An 18,930-nucleotide genomic window follows, 5' to 3' on the forward strand; every position below is an offset into this window, starting at 1 on the left:
GCACTACACAGACCCTGCGTCGCCCCAACTACACCAACATAAGCCCTGTGACTCTCATGGAGGTGGAGTTATGATGTCCGGGTAGCAGGGCACGTGCGGGAGAGCAGCTGTAGTGTGGACACTGACAGAACTAGGTCAACATACGCTGCCTTATGTTGATCTAACTGTGTAGCGTAGACCAGCCCAGAGTCCTATAAAAGGGGTGAACATAGGGGTAGAGACTGTCACAACTGGGACAAGCAGGCCTCCAGCAGCAAGCCCACAATGCAACTGTGGGGGTTTGTTACAGGAGTGGGTGGGCGAGGTTCTGTGGCCTGCGATGTGCCGGAGCTCAGATGATCACAATGGTCCCTTCTGCCCTTAAAGTGTATGAGTCTATGAGCTCTGGTTGAATTTTGGAACTCTGCTGCCCAATATCCATCTACAGACCCCAGTGCACTATGGAAATGCCTCTTTGCCTGGTAGCTGACCTTTGCAAGCACACCTGACCAGGCATGACTTCAACTCGCCCTCCTATAGCGGCCCTAGTAGAGACAGCCTACACCGGGGAGGGACATCTGCAGGCTCAGCTGCTGAACTCCCCTGGGAATAAAGTTGTGCCCCAAGAAATCACAAAGGGCACAAAGACCCAGGGTACTGGAGAGACAGGGGCACATGCTGGATAAAGGGCTTTCCAGAGGGCAAAGGGGCACAATCGCCAGCCCCAGTGAGCAGCTCGATGCCATGCTGAGGTGGGTCCCAGCACCTTCCCATCAGCGACACTGGGCACCTTGCCACCCGCACTGAGGGTGCCCCTGACCTGACAGCTAATAAGAGCTCACCGAGGATGGGGACACAGATGGTGCCAGGTGCACAAAACAGGAGCTCGGTGAGATGCAGCAGGACTCCAGGAAGGACTCGGGTGGGTGTAATTTAATAGGCCTGGCCCATTTCAATTTTTTCCCCCTGGCCCCCAAATCAGCTACTCCCCCCTTCCAGCTACTCCCCCTCTCAAAATGGTGGCCAGCCAAGGACAAGGAAATTCTGTGGAGCGGCACGCAATGGCAGTACCAGGCAACCATTCAAAAAGAGGGAACCAGAACCCCACAGCTCCCAGCCCAAGCCGTGCCCGCCTGCCACTAAGATTGTCCAAAATGGGCACCAAAGACTGGGCTCGTCAGGATCTTTGGAGCCTCATTTTGGGTGCCCATTTTTGAAAATCTCAGCCCGTCTCCGTAGGGGCACCGTGCTGGTCTTGCTGCACGGCACAGCCTCCGGCAGGTCTTTTAGGGCCTCCAAACAGTATTTTTGTACATCCGGCTTCCGGAGCGTTCGCTCCCTTGAAACATTCCCCACACAGGAGAACAGTAAATCTCAACTCGTCTGCAAATGCCGCGTGCGGCCGTGTGAGACATGCTGACATCGTAGGGCACAGTGGGAAATGCCTTTATCCCCACTGCAACCCAGTATGGGGCCTGTTTAGCAGTTGAACATTTTTTTCTGCACGAGTGCGAATAATTATAAAAAGTGGGCTGCGTGCCTCTGCGACGGAGACAGACAGGGCTCCGCAATCCTTGGGGATCACATGGAAGCACTAGTGCCTTGCGATTTCACTAGGGATTCAGGGTTTGGTGAGCAAACAGGGACATCTCAGAGCCGGCTGTGACAGAAACCTCCCCAGAGATGATTCGGGAGATACGGACACTGGGCCTGTGCTGAATGCCCATGCAAGGGTAACAGTGTGGAGGGAAGAGCAAACTCTGCAGGGCTGTTATGTTCCCCCACCTGCAGCCAGGAATGGGTTAACACGAGGTTTTCCCTCCCCCCTTCCTGCCCTGGGCCAGGGGAAATCAAGATGCAAGTTGGGACTGAGTCTGGTACCAGGTCTGCCCCTGTGGTAATGCAGCTGTTTATTTTGTTTTAACAAAATAATAAAGACTCCTATCCAAGGTTATAGGCACCACAGCAGAAATACTCACAGTCTATTCAGTTCCATTACACCTCAGCAGCATTGAAATCATCAGCTCCACTGGGACTCTACCTACCCCTTTCCTCAAGTAGGAAGCAGCCTCTCAGTGCTCTCCAAAAGAAAACGTTAAACAGTTAAGTGCTTCCTATTACACAGGGCTTGTGACAAAGCTCCAATAGACTCCTCTACAGTATCATCAACTCCACCCAATCAAAAATCATGAGTCAGGCCTAGAAAAAAAATCATGAGATTGGCATAAAATTCACGAGATTATTTTTTAACATTACATTTTGGGTTCGTTTCCATTTCCTTCTAGTTTCTGAGCGGTTAGCACACACTTGGATCACAGTTTCAAGCTTTTCTCCACAAAGAGGGCTAGAAACTTACTCTAGCATTATTAATGAAAACCGAGAGCTGTACATATTCCCATGACTCCAGGAGCTGGGGTTTTAAGAAAAATACCAAATATCACAAGACCCGCAATACAATCAGGAGAGTTGGAGACACTGCATCTCGGAGCCAAAGTAGGGTTGTAGTTGGCCATGTTGCGCTTTCTTTCAGCTTTAAACACAATAAACTCCCACCCCCCCTTTTCTTTTTTTTTTAAACTTCCAGCTGTCAGTATACATCCTGACTGAAGGAAGGGTGGACGTGAAAGTCAGCAGTTTCCAAGTGGCTGGTGTGATCCACACACACACAAAAAAGAGGAAATGTGGTTTTTAAATAAAGATACAAATTTCTGCATATCATTTACCATGAGATCAGGGCATCTGCATAAACTTTTCAGTTAAATCCTGTCTCAATGATTTTAATTTACCGTGGGGAAACGGGATATGTGCATTGGATTGGAAAGTTTCTCTGTTCCTTCAGCCATCTTCCTGCAGCCAAATATGCTGGCGTGATTTGTCCTTCACCTTATTGGCTCACGTACATGGTGACATTTGTTCTCATTAGAGAAACTTCCTGTTAAGTTATTTTCTTTCTCATTGCTTCATGCGCTGCTTGTGCAGTTGATAAATGAGATCAGTCATGCAAACTGTTACAGTTATTTAGAGTGATCAACCCTAAGCTACACACAGTTCATTACTTACTTTTACCTCCTACTAAACAAAATACATCCCAAGTAGATTTGTCAGGTGCCAGTGTGGAAAATGCTTTTAAAAGCATGGACACCAAAACTGGGCACAGTATTTCAGTAACGGTCTGCCCCGTTCCACATGCAGATGGAATAGCACCTCCCTACACCTCCTCAATAATCACCAGTTTATACAGTCAAGGGTCATGCTGGCCCTTTCTGCCACCGCGTCTCACTGGGAGCTCATAGTCACTTGCTTATCTACCATCACCCATAAGTGCTTTCCAGCAGACAGTCCCCATCCTAACAAGCATGGCCTACATTCTTTGCTCCTCGTTGTACAATCTTACATTGAGCATGATTAAATAATGCATGTTGTTTGATTGCACCCAGCTTACCCAGGGAGTCAGATTGCTCTTTATCAGGGACCTGTCCTCTTGGTTATATACCACAACAATCTCCTATTTACAGAAAATGTTTGCAGTCAGACAGCAAATGCAATTTTAGCAAATGCGTAGAGAAGATTTTCCACACAGTGGATACACAGAGAGGTCTGTAATATACAAGGTACTCCTCACATTCTAACTACAGCCAGTTCAGACAGGGCGTCGTAGAAGTGAATGTTGAATACAGACTCACTCATCATTGCTCTGAGATGATTGTTTAAGCAGAGGCAAATCCGTGGATTATATTTTTATATGTCCTACTTCATATTAAGAAAATCCTCAAGCATTTAGGAGCAGAGACCTAAATCCATTCTTAATACCATTTAACTCCCCTGGAGAAGTTTGATATTGTGTTCTGGGGGTTGGGTTTCTTTTTTTCTGCTTGTTTGATTTTAATCGGAAAATGTATATTTACTTAACTATGGAACAAAATTACTTGGAGCTGCTGTTTGTTTGACAAAGAGTCATTGTGAAAGTCAAAGCACTTGACGCTTGCCCCATGTGGGGTTCCTGGCGTGGCTGAAAACATGCAGTGTGCAAAATTCTTTGCATCAGGTAAATGTCACCATTGTACAGCCGGTGACTTACGACACTATCTCAACATCAGCAAAAGCATCAGAGCAGATCTCACTGTGTATCGCTGATGAGTGGCTTGAAGTGACCTGGTACCGTCTGCAGGTTCTCTGATGAGCTGACCGTACCCAAACAGAAGGTAGGGTGGACACACGCCATTTTGCCTTGTTTTTCTCATGTTTGAATGGGAAGAGAAGGGACGCTGGGTGTGTGGGGAAGTATGCCCTCAAGAGAGACCAGTGTGGGGAACGGGCCCATCCTTCAAAGACTGGACTGGGTTAACAGGCCATCCCCCTTTTGTGGGGAGGAGAGGACATCACCAGGCAGGGGGCTGGTGGGAAGATGACAGAGCCTGCTGGGGAGGTGGATTCAGGGGCTCACCCAGGGTACGTCTACACAACATTTTGAAGCTTGTGTGAGCAAGTCTCCCAGCCCGGGTTGGCAGACTGGGGCTAGTGGGGCTCACACTAGCGCTCCAAAGATAGCGGCGTAGAGCGTGCGGGGAAGCTGCCGCTCAGGCGGAGAAGCCTGGAGGGCTGTTGACACAGCTATTTTTTGAGCGCTAGCCCGAGCCCAGGCTGGGGAGCTCGCTCATGCAGGCTCTAAGGGCTGTGTAGACATGGCCCTAGAGCTGCGTAAGGTAGGGAAGCATCCAAATTCTGCTGCTGGGCATCGCCTGCCTGCAGTGGGACTTGACCTGCTGAGTGGCTGCAGCTTGCGCTACTTGGACTGCACCACGGCCGTGGGTCTGCTTCAAGGAGGTAGACTGGAGATCCAGAGAGCAGCCTGGCCCCCGTGCCCCGAGCAGAACTCTTCGCAGTGCCCATGTCAAACAGCAGCCATAGTCTTGCCTTACTCGGCAGTCCCAACCCAGGGCATGTCAGACCCTCCAGGGGCTCCTCCGTCCTCAGAGCGGAAGGAAATGGAGACAGTTCAATACAACTTTGTCTTCAAAAGACAAGCTGTGTTTCCTGCTGCCCTGAGGCCCATGGTGTTATTAATAGTCCCGTGGTCGGGGAGACTGGCTTGGGAACATCATAACCTTGGGAGTGTTCCAGACAGTGCAGACTGAGCCACCAGCCAAATTTTTCTCCGCAGACACCTCATCATCCGGTCATTAAGCCCAGTGACTGCGTCGAAAAGGAGCTGCCATTAACTGGAACAGCAGCAGCAGACCAGGCCGCACAGGCACGGTAGGAGAGCAAAAGGGAGGTCCCCCAAGGCTCAGGATTCTGACCTGGGATTGTTTTATTGTGTCCCAACAGTACAGTGCCGTCATAGCACCCTGCAGGATCTGTCACGGGGCGTGCAGGAAAGAGGAAGTGACGGCTGCTTGGTAGTTGTTACGACCGGGATGAGGGTGGGCAGACTGAGCGGTCGGAGCAGGAGTCGGGCCAAGTCAGGTACCAGGAGGTCAGAGGGCAAACGGAGAGTTAGACAGCAGGAGGCAGGCAGGGCCAGGTTACCAGGAGAGCGGCGCTGGGCACCAAGTTACAGACAGTAATCGAATAGCGAAGTCGAGGACAAACCAGGCTCAGAAGCTGGAGTCTAGGGACTATCACAAGCAGGGTCTGGAGCAGAGACAGTCTGTGGTGTGGTTCAGAGAGCTCCCCTGCATGGCTTCCTGGTTTATATCCTGGTATTGGCCAATCAGGGGATTGTGAGGGGCCACCACTCCGGTCCTGCTGGGTGGACTTCTTGCTGAGCCCAGCCTCACAGAGTCCTCCCATAGGAGCCCAGCCTAAGCCTGCAGTGGTGATGAGGAGGCATTAGTGGCCCAGAACCCCCATGGCCCCAGGTTCTAAACTTGCAGATTCCAACATCATCCCCATCCCCACTTCAGGCCCCCCTGATATCCTTTCATTCGTCCCCTAGCCTTATGTGCACTAGATTGTATGCCCTCCAACGATCTAGTTTTGTGACGTCCCTGGTAGTCCTCAGGCAGCTCACCCAATGAAGCTCTTGGCAAGGGTTTTCTGGCTATACCCATGGAGCACCTCCAGCTCTGGTTTGGTCATGGAGCAGGCCCATCCGCAGGGCATCTGTGCTCTGGGCTGTAGGTCTGTTGGGCAGTTATAATCTGTGTGGGGGTAGTAAGTTTGCATTTTTCTTTTTGAACACACCCAGGTAAGTTATGGTACTTGTCAGAGATGATGAGGTTCTGGCCTGGAGCCACTCTTGTATGGCTAGCCACCCACTGTCTGGGTTTCCGCTTCCAAGGGTCTGCTCCCATCCTGGGGCCCTGGGTTTTTCTCTTGGGGGTTGGTTGCTTCACTGGAGGCAAGCTTTACAACAGTATTTGGAGGAGAAGCTGATGTTCCTCCGTCACAGGAGATACATGGGTCCTGCCACTCTAACCAAGGAATGCCAGGAATTATCAGGAACACCCTGCACCCCCATGTTCATTCTTATAATATGATTGTGTGTATCCAATGCAAAGTTTGTCATGTTGGGTGTCTACAGAAGGCTCATGATGCACTGAGCATTGTTGATATAGTAATGTTATAGGTTGTAATTTCAGGTATATAGTTATGAGGCTGAAAATGTGTCCTCATGGCTTAAAACAAGCCCAGGCAAAACTCTCCAGGAACAGAGGGGCAGTTCACACCTCATCAGGGCAGGTATGGGACAAATCCAGCCCAGCCTCACAGGAACAAAGGACACTGGCGTAGGCAGCAACAAAGGATCTGTTGGACTCTCAAGTGAATCACCCCTCTTCCCTTGGTCAGTCTGGGCCTACGATGAGGTAATGCTCACCTGATCCTGAAGTGGGGGGCAAAGCCAAGAGGAAAAAATAACATAATAAAAGGGAGGGACATTTGCCATGCTCTTCCTCTCTCTTCCACCTCCATCTACAGACACCACCACACCAAGCCCTGAAGCGCTGATCAAAGGGGAGAGCCTGGCTGAAGAGCAACCAGCCAGCCTGTGGAGAGAAGCATCTAAGTTTGTAAGGGCACTGAAAGTGTTACAATCAGCTTAGAATGCATTTTGCTTTTATTTCATTTCACCTAATCTGATGTGTTGTGCTTTGAGTTATAATTACTTAAACTCTATCTTTTGTAGTTAGTAAATTTGTTTATTTTACCGGAAGCAGTGTGTTTGGTTTGTAGCATCTCAGAGGCTCCCCTTGGGATAACAAGCCTGATACATATCAATTTCTTTGTTAAACAGATGAACTCATATGAGCTTGCAGCGTCCAGCGGGCATAACTGGACACGGCAAGATGGAGGTTTCCAGGGTTGTGTCTGGGACTGGAGATATCGGCTAGTGTCATTGGGTTGCACAATCCCAGCAGCAGCTGGCCCAAAGTGCTCACTCACGTAGCTGGGAGCCGCTTACATGCCAGAGGCTGTGCGTGAACAGCCCAGGAGTGGGGTTCTCACTGCAGAGCAGGGTCAGGCTGGCTCCCAGGGTCGAGGATTGGAGTGACCTCGCAGATCACCAGTCCAGATAACACCAGGGGAACGTCACAGTGGTGCAGCGAGCAGGGAGTAAGAAGCTGCACTTACGCCAAGTGGAGTTCACACTTTAAGCACTGATATTTGTGATTTTAAGTGAGTCTTAAGTGCAGTGGCTAAGAACAATCGGGAGGAGGTCACAGTTTTGTTATTTTCTGTTTGTTTATTTCAGGTGAGGGAAATAAGCACAAGAAAGCAGAAAAATGACCACCAGTGAGGCAGCTACAAAACTAGAGCTGGTCAGACTGGAAGCGGCAGAGAAGGCAAAGGACCGTGAGTTTCAAATGTGGCAGGCTTCAAATGAGGCTCAAAGAAGCAGCTGCAGCCAGGGAAACTCTGGAGGCAGAGGCAGCCAGAGAGGGATTCAACACAAAAGTGCTCTCTGCTTTTCCCAGCACAACGTTTTGTACCATCTGACCCAGAGCCTAAGGCAGCCCTGGCAGCTACTACCAGGGGATAGGGTCAGTCAGCAACCCCGGGAGGACAACTCATTCCACAAATTCCATTAAGTGCAGAGGAGCCCCCCTTACTGCCTAATGGATGCTTGTCCCGCATCCCTGGCCCCTCTGAGAAATAAGTCACACTCTTGGCTTTAAAAGTAAGAGGTTTTAATTTTTTGTTATCTAGCAGGGTGAGTGTAAGGCCCAGAGTGGTGCCCTGGGCAGCTGGAAACTTGAGCCTTCCTGCTGACTGTGCGTGAGGATACATGCTTGGCGTAAACACACAGTGAGACGACGTCTCGCTCCCCGAGGACATGCCGTTTATAAGTGGAGTTTGGAAGCCTAGAAAGGATTGTAGCTTTCAGAAAGACAAGATTGAATGGCTATTCTAGAAGAATGGAGGACAGGATCTCTTCTTTGCAAGCCCAGCAAGATATACTGAGGAGAATAAAAATAAGTTTATTCTAAACACATTTTCCTTGTGCTTCTCAGTAGACTAAAGAAGTTACTGATCTCTGTCCTGGGGAATAAAGCAAAGAGGTGCTGCATATGGTCACTGGGTGTTTTTGGATGGGTTGACTAGAAATAGATATGGGCCTGAGGGGCAAAGTTCAGCTCCAGATCTGACCTTCCTTGGACTTCGGAGCATTTAGTTCAGGTCCCACCTCTAGCAAAAAGCAAGAGGGAGATGATGTGTGTTTGATTTCCCGTCAACATTCTTCTACTTTCATTCAACGTTTGGCTTTTCAATGAGTGGGTGGGAGAGCAGGGCGGCTTCTGTTCCTTATGTCCACCTTCTCTTCCTTTTCATTCCCCTCCCTCCCCCGGGGCCTTTTCCACTAAGAAGGGAAAAAACAATAAAAAAGGAGGGGAACCTAAAGAAATCAATATGAAAAAGCAAAAGTTCTTTGTTTTTGAAAACCAAAACAAAATCAGTTTTTTCATTTGAAATGAAAAATACTATTTCAGTTTTTTCCACCAACAATGAAATTTGTCACAAATTTCAATTTTTTCAATTTCAGACATCCATTTTTATTAAGAAATAAAATGACAAAGTAGTGATTTCACACAGCTGAAGGCACAACTTTAAGGCCTGGTCTGCACAAATGTTGTCCTGGCATAGTTAGGGGTGTGATTTTTTAAAAAACTGATCTATAGAGATGCAATTTCTATACCACAATCACTTATTCCCTTTATACTGATAGAACTGCATCCACACTAGGAGGAGTGGTACCACTTTAACCATACAGCTATAATTAAAGCATGGCAACTTGGGTGTGTAAATAAGAGAGACCTAACTAGGGAGAAAGTACTGCTTCTGTGCTGTGATTCTGGATGAGTCAATTAAATAGACTCCAAGAGCACTGGGAATCCCATTTTCAAACAAATGTTCTTAATAATAAGAGAGACAAGGTGGGGGAGGTAATACCTTTTATTGGACCAACTTCTGGTGGTGGGAGGGACAAGCTTTTGAGCCCTTCTTGAAGAAGACCTCTGTGGAGTTTGAAAGCTTGTCTCTTTCACCAACAGCAGTTGGTCCAATAAAAGGCGTTACCTCACCCACATTGTGTCTCTCATATCTTGGGACCAAAACAACTACACCAGCACTGTAAACTTAATAATAATAATAGAGAAAAAGCAAACCTGACTGAGTCAGAATTCCCTCTAAAGACAATGTCTTCAGCTTCCCATGAAGAGGCAGCCGGTATGTTAGTATTCTAGAAAAATTACTGTACAGAGGATGTTAGCCCGGAATTTGCCATTCCTGCATCTACCCTAGAACTTGACAATACTGCAGTCAGCCATTTTGTGTGTTCAGCCACTGCCAGCTGAAAACCAAACATCACATAGGTAGAAATAGTCTTAGGCCTTTGTGAGACAAGGTCAGACAGCTGCATGCTTGCAGTTTGCTAATCAGAATGGGAGGGTGGGACAGAAAGTTATGGAAGAGAGGGAGTGAAGCGCAACCTTGGTTTTAGGTGCCCCTGACATGTGGTTAGGGCTAGAAATATTAGAAATGTTTTGAGATAATGAGTAGTTGGTTGAAATTAGAAGAATTGGTGACCCAGTAGAGGTTAAAACAATGAGGAGTCCTTGTGGTACCTTAGAGACTAACACATTTATTTGGGCATAAGCTTTCATGGGCTAGAACCCACTTCATCAGATGCATGGAGTGGAAAATACAGTAGCAGGTAGAAATACACAGCACATGAAAAGATGGGAGTTGCCTTACCGAGTGGGGGGTTATTGCTAATGAGGCCAATTCAGTTAGGGTGGATGTGGCCCATTTCCAACAGTAGACAAGAAGGGGTGAATATCAACAGAGGGGAAATTACTTTTTGTAGTTCTAACGAGGCCAATTCAATCAAGGTGGATGTGGCCCATTCACAACAGTTGACAAGAAGGTGTGAGGTTGTTATGCTGACCCACTAGGAGTCACTATAGGTTAGGTGCTTTGTTAGTTAGCTATAAAAGATTAGGTAAAAGGAAATACCTTGGAGCAGTCCAAGAGAGCTTTTCTTTGGGCAAGGAGCTGACATCTAACCCCCTCATCACCTGGAGGGAAAGAGGCCCCCTGGAAGCCCAGCTGGTGATCACTCGAAACCATCTCAGATTGTAGCTATATCTGGGATGTGCTCCTAAACCTATTGTGTATGTGCATATGTATGTGTGCTTAAAATCTAATAAACAGTCATTTTAGATAGGAGCCTGCGTGCTTGTATCAATCATTTATCTGATGGAATTGCTGTGTCCCCATTGATTTATTCCTGACACCGCCGGGAGAGAAACGGTTAAGGTACCACTGCTTGGGGTTCTGAAAACCCCCAGTAACAAGGGCAATTTATTAATAAATTCTACTGGAGCCGATAAATGTCCGCAGAAAGTTATTATCCTGGCTTCTTTCTGGTATTGAAAGGGTGGCTGCAGGAGTTTTCTGTCTTTGGGCCTGATCTCCACTAGAGAGTTTTGCTGGCATAGCGATGTTGGACCAGAATGGGTTTCCTCCCCAGCCCTGCTGATGTACTTGGAACTGCATCCAAACACGACGCTGGAAGAGGCAGACTGACAAGAGGGACTCCCCAGAAGGAAGGCAAACTCAGCGCTGTGCTGGGGCCCTCGTCCACCCCCACCGTTAATAGACTTGGGGGGAAACACCCCAGAATCTGATGGCAGCAGAACTCATTTTGTCTCCTGTTCCCCTGCCATGGTGGCAGGGTGCCTGCATTGCGGTCCTCTGGCCACAGAGACGTCATGGCGGCCGGACCCCCCCAGCCCTGCCCCTAGCACCCAAGGGCTCCCTGCTCTCAGCACGGGGACCGGGAGACTCAGCACAGGAGCCACACGTGACCGAGAAGCCCCCTGCTCAACAGGGACTGGACTGAAGCCAGCCCCTCATTTCAGAGGCCCACAAGGCAGGTAGGCAGGGGCAGTCAATGGGCACCAGGGTCTACCCACCCTTCAGGCCTTAGCTAACCCCCGCCCCCAGACAGGCCTCTGGGGTGTTCTGCGCTGGCTCCCTGCTCTGCTCTGTGCCCAGCCGTGGTGAATAGCCAATGCCTGCAGCACCTGCTTGGTGCAAACAGCCTCCGTCCCCGCTGCAGCTCAGCCAAGCAGTACAGGCCCAGGGCGCGGCGAGCGAGGGACACCAGCGGGAGAGCCCCGAGTACCAGACCAGGACCCCTCAGCTGCCCCCCAGTGGCTCAGGCTTGTGCTCCCTGGCCCATGGCAGGCAGCAGGTGTGCAGGGACGAGCGCTCAGGTGCAAGCACTCCTCTTCCCTCCCCACCCACCACGGAGCCACGCACCCAGCTGGGGCTGGGCTGTGCAGCAGAAGATGCAGATGGACAACATGGTGCCGGGGGCCCCCACAGAGCCCCAGGACGCAGTACGGCTGACAGCAGCTCCCTTCTAGCACCACTGGCCTGCTCGAGCCTGGAAGGCCAAACGGGATCACAGGTTGCTGTCGGACCCAGCTCTGCAGAGCAAGAGCTGTCTGGCTTAACACTGCCCAGGCAGTCTCAGCAAACTGGGCCTTACAAATGTCTGATTGAATGCAGGGTATCTGCCCGTGTCTCTCGTTCTCTCTCCAGCAGAGCTAGTCGGGCTGGCAAGTGGGACAGAGCCCCGGGGTGACACCCCACAACATTCCCACTGTGAGATGAGGGGACACGGGCAAGGAGGCTCCGGAGACAGACACGTGCACAGAGTACAGCCGAGGGGCCTGGCTCCCTTTGCGTGCCTGCACTGCCATGTTTCTTACCCCTAGCAGCAGCACCATGAGAAACTGCACCCCAGTGCTGCAGAGATGCCCTCCCCCACCCAGTCTGCCTGAAGACGGCCCGAACACAGAGGTGACGCTCACCAGCACTGGCTCCCTCTTCGGCCCTGTGTCCCTGGCTGTGCCCACTTCTCAGCGCTGCCCTGCCCGTAGTAATGCCCAGCAACCTGTGGGCAGCAGGATCTGGCCACAATGGGTGTGGCAGGGGGAGGGGCAATATCTAAAATGACCTGAAGTCAAACTACTTAGAGGCATGTCAGAGAAGAGCTTGGGGTGTGGGAGAAACCGCCAGCCCTGACCGTGGGCGCTGCTCCTCCAGCTGAGGAAGGAAGTGAAGCAGTCAGGGAAATTCAGCACCAAAGGGGCACTCATGGGGCACCCTCTGGGCTCACCTTTCTCCAAGGCTCTAGAGTCCACCTCCCTCAGATGTGATGCTGCCTGGGCCAGCGCGTGGCAGCCCCGCTCTGCCAGCAGCCCCAGAGAGAACAACCAGGCACAATTCATTCCCAGGCCCCAACGGAGAGGAGTCGGACGACTTTCTTCAGACACAGAGTGCACATGTGACCCCACCCCACGTGTGGACACGAACACTCCTCAGCACGACTGCTGAAGCAAGGCCAGCCCCCAGGCAGAGCCAAGAAGGAAGAAAGTTTGACTCTCCGCCGGCAGAACTGTTCATCAGCTAGCAGTGGACAATGTGTTACTAGCGGGCAGCGTTAATGTGCAATGCCGCGTTTGCGGGGCTGATGGGAGAGCTTGATTGTTAACATTCCTTTTACTGAAAGCAGTTGCAAGTGTAATGGAAAAGAAAGAGTAGGTAATAGGCAGGGTAAGAGGGATGGCTATAGTTACCTCCTATTTTCAATTGCTTCTAACTTGGACAAATGGATTGGGCTGAAGGTTTTCATGCGTGGTTTTGACCTTAGATTGATATTTGTTTTTAGGGGAGAGGGGAAGATTCAAGTATTGCTGAGAATGAGAAATAGGAAGTTTTGTCAATGTAAGAGAAAAATCCGGATTTTTTTCGTACATCTGGCTCTAGTGTCCCAGAGGTTGGGAATAGGGACTTGAAAGTTGGCCAGAGAGACAGCCCTGGGGTTGGAGAGGTGCTTTTTGCTGTCTCCATGAAAAGCTACCCATATTTGGCTAAGTTAGAAACTATGGAAGAGTTCTAGTCGTAGGACTTTGCCTTCATTTTCTGAGCATCCCACCTGCACGGAGCATGCCTCCAGCTCCAGGGAGCTCCCTCCTTCATTCTGGAGCAATCTCAGCACCCTGGACTTTCACACCGGACACATGCAGGACAGATTCTCTACCTGCCTTCCCCCAACAAAATACCCTTCGGCCTAAAGGAAAGTGCACTGAGCCAGGAGTGCCAGCTTCTCTCGAATGCCTGGTGCTACTCCTTCTGTGCATTCATAGGCCTTATTACCAAGCAAAGCCTCCCTCAGGAGGACGGCTATCAGGCCTCGCCTGATTTCACAGCTTGTAACTCAGGTGTTAACCACCAGTCACTGACATGTTTAAACACAACTGTCTTTGTATACAGTGCATGGAGACAGGACCCTGCACACGCCTCACGCCTTCTGCTCTAAGTGCTAGGAGCACTTCTCCACTCTACCTCTACTGTAGACACACAGCAGCATAACCATATCAAATAAAACTCCAAACCACTGCACCACTCACACAAGGAGAGGAGAAGCAAGAGCAAACACGTATAACAGGCATTAGTCCCATCACTTAATGCACATCTGGAAGGCGCTCAGATACTACAGTGATGCAGACAGGATGAGAGAGGAAAGGAATACGCAGAGGAGAGAGGTTCCCCACAAATACCCTGTAGTCTAAGGGAAGGTGCACCAGGTGACCATGAATTCTGATCACCTCGAGTTACTGCTGGTTCTGGCCCCAATTTAGCAAGGACCTTGAGCATGAGAGTTAGTCCCACTAAAGTCCATCTGATTACTCACATGCTTAAGTGCCTTGTTGAACTGGGCCGTGTGCCTTCCCTTATCACTGAGTGAGTGTAGGAGCGTGGCTCGCTGTCCAGCATGCCGCTTCACAGCTGGGTGTGGTGTAGCAGCCTCTCCTCCCCTGGGGCGCCTGGCTGACAGCTGCTCTGACCCTGCAGGGGCTCTCAACCTTTCCAGATGACTGTGCCCCTTCCAGGAGTCTGATTTGTCTCTCGTACCCCAAGTTACACCTCACTTAAAAACTACTCGCTTACAAAATCAGACATAATAATACAAAAGTGTCACAGCACACTGTTACTGACAATGTGCGGACTGTCTCATTGTTACCATATCATTATGAAATAAATCCATTGGGGTACAAAGATTGTACTTACATTGCAGTATGCAGTAAATACAGCAGTATAAACAAGTCATTGTATGAAATTCTGGTTTGTACGGACTTTGCCAGTGCTTTTTCTGTAGCCAGTTGTAAAACTAGGCACATATCTAGCTGAGTTAAGGTAGCCCCTGGAAGACCTCTGAGTACCCGCAGGGGTACACGTGCCCCTGGTTGAGAACCACTGGTCTACTTCTTCTCCTGACTCGGCACTCCCACCCCTTCCTGGGTACAGAGTCCCAGTGACCTCACACCAGGTCTTCAGCCCAACTCTGGGTACTTCTTCCATCCTTATCTCAGAGGGCTTTCAACCCACCTTCCTCAGTGGCTGGCAGGAGAACCCTAGCCCGCCTCGACTCCGGATCCCAGTCCCGGGCCTCTGAAGCAAGCAGCTACTGTCTGCTGCCTCAGATGCCTTGACCACTTTCTACCCCAGCCGGTCGCTAGGCCCTTTTCCCCAGCCCCTTCCTGAGCTCAGTACACTGCGGTTAGACACCGGCGGCTGGCCCATGCCAGCTGACTCAAGCTAAGGGGCTGTTTAATTGCGGTGTAGATGTTTGGGTTCGGCCTGCACCTCGCAGGGTCCTAGCGCCCAAACAGGTATAATAATAATGACTGGCGCTCATATCCGAGTATGACTACGAATGGAAATCAGTTTCTATGTATAGGGTTCAGGGAACATGCCGAGGCACATTGGTGTCTACGTTCCCGCCTACTGCTGGCCAAGGTGGTGCAACGATATAGTGTTGTACGTTCTCTTTCCATTGTAGCCAAGCGCCAAACACATCCATCATGGGTTTTACCCAGGTCATGCATGTGCCACTTGATGCAATCCTAGTAGCAGAGCTTGGGATGACCAACCTTCCTACTGCCTGTTTCCAATTCACTGTACAGAACTCTCTTAGGCAGTCGGTTGTTATCCATGCGTCTGACGTGGCTGACCCAGGGCATTTGCCTCCGTGCCAGCACGGCTTCCACATTTAGCTGCCAGCCATAGTACTTCACTTTTGGTGACTTTGCCAGACCATTTGATTCCCATTCTGCTGCGCAGGTGGTGTTGCTGCACAGTTAAGGTTTTGGAGAGGGTGATGATACAGGGGGCTGGTCTCTAATAAGCACAGAAGACAAGGGAGCACCACAGCTCTGTAAACCTGGCAGTTTGTGGACACTTTGATCCTCCGTCTTGCCCAAAGTCTTTTTTGTCTCTGAGGCAGCAACTTTAATCGTGCTGAAAGTTCTTAGTCAATGCTGGCGTCGCCGGTAACTGTGCTACTGAGGTAGCAGAAGGACTCAACATTGTTTAATTGGCAGCTGTTCAATTTTATTTCTGGTGGTGATAGAAGTGGTGGGTTTCTGCCAGGAGATGGCTGGTACAGGATTTCTGTTTTCTTTACATTAATACAAAGGCCAAACAGGAATACAGCATGGACAAAGGAATTCAGCAAATGTTGCAGGTGGTTCTCGGAAAGGGTGACAAACGCTGAGTCGTCAGCATACAATCGATCCTTTACTTCACTTTGCTGGGAGTTGCTTTTGACCTTGAATGGGCCGAGGTTTAGAAGTCTGTGTTGTTAGAGTGACCCCTGTAGTGGTAGTACGTGCGGTGACTTCTAGCACTCCAGCCAGGTACCAAGTAAATAATGTAGGGGCAAGCCCACAGCCCCATTTAACCCCATGGGCTACAGAAAAAGGATCAGGTGAGTTGGCCCCCACTGACACATGGGCCTGAATGTTGTCAAGGAAGCAGCATACAAGGTCGATTATATAATCTTGCAGCATCCAAGTGGGCATAACTGGACACTGCAAGATGGAGGTTCCTAGGGTTGTGTTTGGAACCGGAGATATCGGTTAGTGTCATTTGGTTGCACAATCCCAGCAGCGGCTGGCCAAAAGTGCTCACTGACATACCTGGGAGCCGCTTACATGCTACAGCTGTATGTGAACAGCCCAGGAGTGGGGGTTCGCACAGCAGAGCAGGGTAAGGCTGGCTCCCAGCGTCAAGGGTTGGAGTGACCTCGCAGATCACCGGTCCAGACGACACCAGGGGAACATCACAAACATACGGGGCATTTATTGTTCAGCAGCTTTCTCCTGTACCTGGCGTAGGGTAAATAGCATGTGCTATGTGTGCAGTGCTGCGTGATGAATGAAAACCGCATTAGGATTCAGGGAGAATCTCATCTGCAATAACCTGAAGCCTTTTCAGCAACGGCTTACCTGGGGCCTTACCAGCGAGGGAGCGGAGCGAGATGCCACAATCATTACCGCAGTTGTGCCTGTCCCCTTAGCACTCAGATCGTTACGATTTTGGCATCTTTGCAATCCTGGGGTAAAGCCTTTATTAGCCACTCAACTCCTCTCCAGCTGGGACTGGCTCCCATTAGCTCTCTGCCGGGTGGGGGGGGGGGGGGGGGTGTCCTACACCCCATCCCAGCACAGCGTCAGCATCTACCCTGGACGTCAGGCACATATTACTGCCCCCTTCGATAAATAAGGTCCCCGAGAAGTTGCTGCAGGCGGAGCAGAGAACAGAGCCCTGGTCTGTAACAGAAGAGAGCCACGTTTTCCCCACTCTGCCTTTCAGAAGGAAGATACCAATGTTGGGGCTTGGCTCTCCTGTGTCTAACCACTACACCACATGTCCCGTCCACCGACATTTCCCCCACTCCCTTAGCAGTATCGAGTCTTTCCCTTTAAGGGAAAAGGGGTTGGGTTTAGTCCCTGCTGCTGTAACCGTGGCTGCAGTTAGATCCTGTTTCCTTTGAGGCCTAGGGAGAAAGAGAGACTAGCAGAGAGAGCGAGTGAGCGAGCGCCATTTCTGTCTAGGGCGCGTTCTTTCACCTGCTGCCTAGGGAGACACCTAGAGCGTCTCTGTCCCTACCATTCACAGCAAGCTGCAGATTTCAGTTCCATACTCCTTCCCCTACCCTTTCCTGTTGCTAGTGGCCAAGGGAATGCTGGGAAATGTAGTTCTTTCCCTGCTCCAGGGCTGGCTCTATAGCAGTGGTTCCCAAACTTTAACAACTTGTGAACCCCTTTCAATAAAATGTCAAGTCTCGCGAACCCCCTCCTAAAAATGAATATTTCCAGGGATTTTCTCCTTTACCTGAGTATAAATTATAAAAGCAGTGATCTTGGAAATATAAAATGTGTTTTTATGACATGCTTATTACACACTATTAATTATTATTTATCATTACAGAATTTGTATTACATTATGAAAATGGCAACACTCTTCCAAGATCTCACTTTCGTAGCCTGTATCACTTTGAATAAGCCTGTTATAAGACAAGGCTCCTATGTTTCATCAAGGAGTATCAGATGTGAAACAGCAGGAAGGTATTTAAGAAGCCAACTCAAAGAGTTCCTCCTACACAAGCATTCAGGTCTTGAGCAGTCCAGGCAAACAACGCACGTTACAACAAAGCTTAAACTTGTTCTTCATAATAATTTTAAAAACAATGCTAGCTGCCTATTTAATTTTAAAAACAGCAAAAAATATCCACGTCCCTTTCCATTTCTTATAAGGCATCTTGATGTTTAAATCTCCTCAGTGTGATAGAGATACTTGCTTTGATCTTCTTAGCTCTTGGACGTTCAGGGGCTTTGGGCAGCTGGCCCTGTGCTGCCTGGGGTCCCTGGGGACAACTCTGTCCGCCATTAGGGAGTTTTTTCCTGAGAACCCCCTGTAACATTTTGTGAACCCCCAGGGGTTCACGAACTCCAGTTTGGGAACCACTGCTCTATAGGCAGGGAGCTAACCAAGGAACTACAGCTCCCAGGGCCCCCTGTTGGTTCTCAGCTCCCAGGCTGGATTCTTGCGCCCCTTGCAAATCTGCCGCCCCAAGCAACTGCTTGCTTTGCTGGTGCCTAGAGCCGGCCCTGGGCCTGAATGCACTCCTGGACCCAAGCTCAACGAAGGTGAAAGTTTGGCCCTAGCTAGGGAGAGCTTCCTAATGTAGCATGTGCTTGACTGAGAAGTCCCAGGAGTTAAGAAGCTGAAGAACTCTGGCACCGACATCCATCCCTGCCGGCTGCTAAGTAACAGTGCTCAGTATTGCTGCAATACAAAGAATTTTCAGAGGCGTTTTTTGAACGTTTTGCCATCGTTTAGGAACCGCTGTTCAGCTCTCCCAGGTGAACTCGTGTTCGGTCTCTTAGCGATCCCTCCCAGGCAGTAGGCCAGGTGGAGAATGCGCTGCTGATTTGAAGGCAGCAGCGCCCCCATTTGAAATGACAGCGGTTCAGTGCTGCTGAAAGACAAGTCAGATTTGCAACCCGTTCAAATGGGGGCGCAGCCCCTTTCATTCCTACACTGCAGTATCAGTGTAGTGGATTTGCCTATAGAAAGACAGGCTTG

The sequence above is a fragment of the Malaclemys terrapin genome, chromosome 11 (assembly GCF_027887155.1).
Source record: "Malaclemys terrapin pileata isolate rMalTer1 chromosome 11, rMalTer1.hap1, whole genome shotgun sequence".
Taxonomy (NCBI): Eukaryota; Metazoa; Chordata; order Testudines; family Emydidae; genus Malaclemys; species Malaclemys terrapin.